This window comes from Anabrus simplex, chromosome 4, assembly GCF_040414725.1.
Source record: "Anabrus simplex isolate iqAnaSimp1 chromosome 4, ASM4041472v1, whole genome shotgun sequence".
NCBI lineage: Eukaryota > Metazoa > Arthropoda > Insecta > Orthoptera > Tettigoniidae > Anabrus > Anabrus simplex.
In genome coordinates this window covers 137,891,680-137,894,172 of record NC_090268.1, presented here as the reverse complement: position 1 = coordinate 137,894,172, position 2,493 = coordinate 137,891,680, and the positions used below count along the sequence as shown (strand labels likewise).

The following is a 2,493-nucleotide window of genomic DNA, read 5'->3' as shown; positions in this document are numbered from 1 at the left end:
ACTTTTGATTCGTACCATCATGCGGGGAACACCATGGATTCCCTGTACTTGCGAGTAGTATCACTAAATTCGGTACGAAATAGGCTTCTGATTAGTAGCAATCAAGAGCCTGGCCTGGGGTTTTCCAGTACCCGTGCGTCGTCCAATATGAGCAACACCGCGGGTCTGGGCGTAGCCTGTGAATTGTACCGCTATATGAGCGGCATCGTGGGTCAGCGTTGCCTGTGATTGGTACCCACTATGTGAGGAACACCACGGAAATACCGGCGCCCGTGACTAGTACACCTAGGTGAGGAGCCTCATCGGTTTGCGTTGGCTATGAGTGGCGCCATTGTGTGAGAAACACCATAGGTCTGCGTTACCTGTACGAAGTGCAATACTTGTTAGTAGTACCGTCTTGTGTGGAACACCGTTAGTTTCGCTACTTTTGATTAGCACCCCAACATGACAGATACCATGGTTCTACTTTACTTGCGACATCTACCATTCTGTGGGGCCTTAGACATGGATTTTGCACTCCTTTAGACATCAAGCTTCATCGTGCTTTATTTGTGGTCCCTTGGTCAGTAATCAATTATGTCTAATCTTTGTTTGAGTCTGATCCACTGTATTTTGGTTGTTTGTTTCCTTTTTTTTGTTGGGTTCATGTCCATCCATTCATTCTTCATGGCATTATTATTTTTCTTTGGTCAGTGGATGAATTTGACATTTTTGTTCTTTCATTTCGTATCATTAGTGGCCGATGACCTCGATGTTAGGCCCCTTTAAACAACAAGCATCATCATTATCATCATCATCATCATCTACTTTTGATTAGTACCCCAACATGACAAATACCATGGTTCTACTTTACTCGCGACATGTACCATTCTGTGGGGCCTTAGTCGTGGATTTTGCACCCCTATTGACATCAGGCATCATTGTGCTTTATAAATGGTCCCTTGGTCAGTATCCACTATTATTTACGATCTTTTGAGTTTGATCCACTGTTAGTTGTTGGTTTGTTTTTGTTTTTTGTTGCTTTTGTTGGGTTCATGTCCATCCATTCATTCTTCATGCCATTTTTAAAATTTTATTTCGGTCAGTGGATGAATTTGAACTTTTTGTTATTTCATTTCGTACCATTATGGGCTGTCGACCTCGCTGTTAGTCCCCTTTAAACAACAAGCATCGTCATCATCAGTTTAGTCCAGCTCTCTTCAACCATGGAGATTGGTGGCACTGTAATTTTTGTAACAATGTCGGCCTCCTTCTCCTTGTAGTGCTACCATTTTTCTTTTAGGCCCATTTCTGGGTATGTATTCGGCTCTTGGCGACTTCATCCGTAGCGTACAGATGACAGGTCGGTGTTACATCGCGACGGTTTCGTAAGGAACAACTTTTGTATCTAGAACATCTTTGAAATTCCGTCGTCTCACAAGGTTGTAGTCAATCTGAGCCACTGTAGTACGTGATTAGATGAGTATCACGCTTTTTGAACCAGGTGTTCGTGATGATCAGATCATGAGTTCGTTGCCCGTCGCCGTTCTTCTCTCCATATCCATGTCCACCAAGGGCAGTGTGGTCTTCTTTCCTCTCTCCAACGTGTCCATTCAGATCACCGGCAACGATAAGGTAGTCTTCTGTTAGCACTTCAGCAGTCTTCTCATCAAGCAGTTCCCAGAAGGCATCTTTTGTTTCCGCGTCTAGGCCGGTTTGTGGAGCGTAGGCACTGAAAAAATGCACCTTCCTTCTATCCGCGGCGTATACGATTTTCATCAATCGATCATCGTAGCGTTGCACCTCAGAGACAGAACCATCAAATTTTGCTGATATAACAATGCCAACGCCGTTAGCCGTTCTTCGGGTTCCGTTGTATATGAGTTTGTATCCACACCCAATTTCGCGTGACATTTCTCCACTCCATCTTGTCTCCTGCACCGCGCAGATGTCTATACGCATCTTTCAAGTGCTGTGGCCAGTTCACTGCTTCGACCAGACATAGTCCCGACATTCAGTGATGCTATACATAATGTGGGGGCTCGCTTGTTTAGCCGTCGCCGCCCGTACGACGGTAACCCTTGCATACTTTTCGTGCTGGCTGGGCCCTGCCATCACGTGTCGCTTTTTTCGCGGGACGCCCTAGTCGTGGTTCCGATTCCATGAGACAACATTTTCATAAAGCTGTGGCGGTATGTTTTTACGGCCGGCTTGTGACGGAGCCTGTCGCGAAGCATTTTAGAGTTGCTACCAGCAGGTAGTTGGCCGCTCCTGACCTGGAGAACAGACGCCTTTGCACGCGGGGAACACCATAGGTTGCCTGTACTTGCGAGTAGTACCACTGTACGAAATAGGTTTGTAATTAGTACAAGTCATGAGCTTGGCCTGGGGTTTTCCAGTGCCCGTACGTCGTACCCATGTGAGCAACACCGCGGGTCTGGGCGTTGCCTGTGAGTTGTACCACTATATGAGCAACACCATGGGTCTGCGTTGCCTGTGATTAGTACCCACTAT

At 46.2% G+C, this 2,493-nt stretch overlaps 1 pseudogene; it reads right to left on the bottom strand.

Annotated features, from left to right (window-relative positions):
- Positions 1-1,199: 1,199 nt before the first annotated feature.
- Positions 1,200-2,066, bottom strand: LOC137500467 (uncharacterized; annotated as a pseudogene).
- Positions 2,067-2,493: the final 427 nt, after the last annotated feature.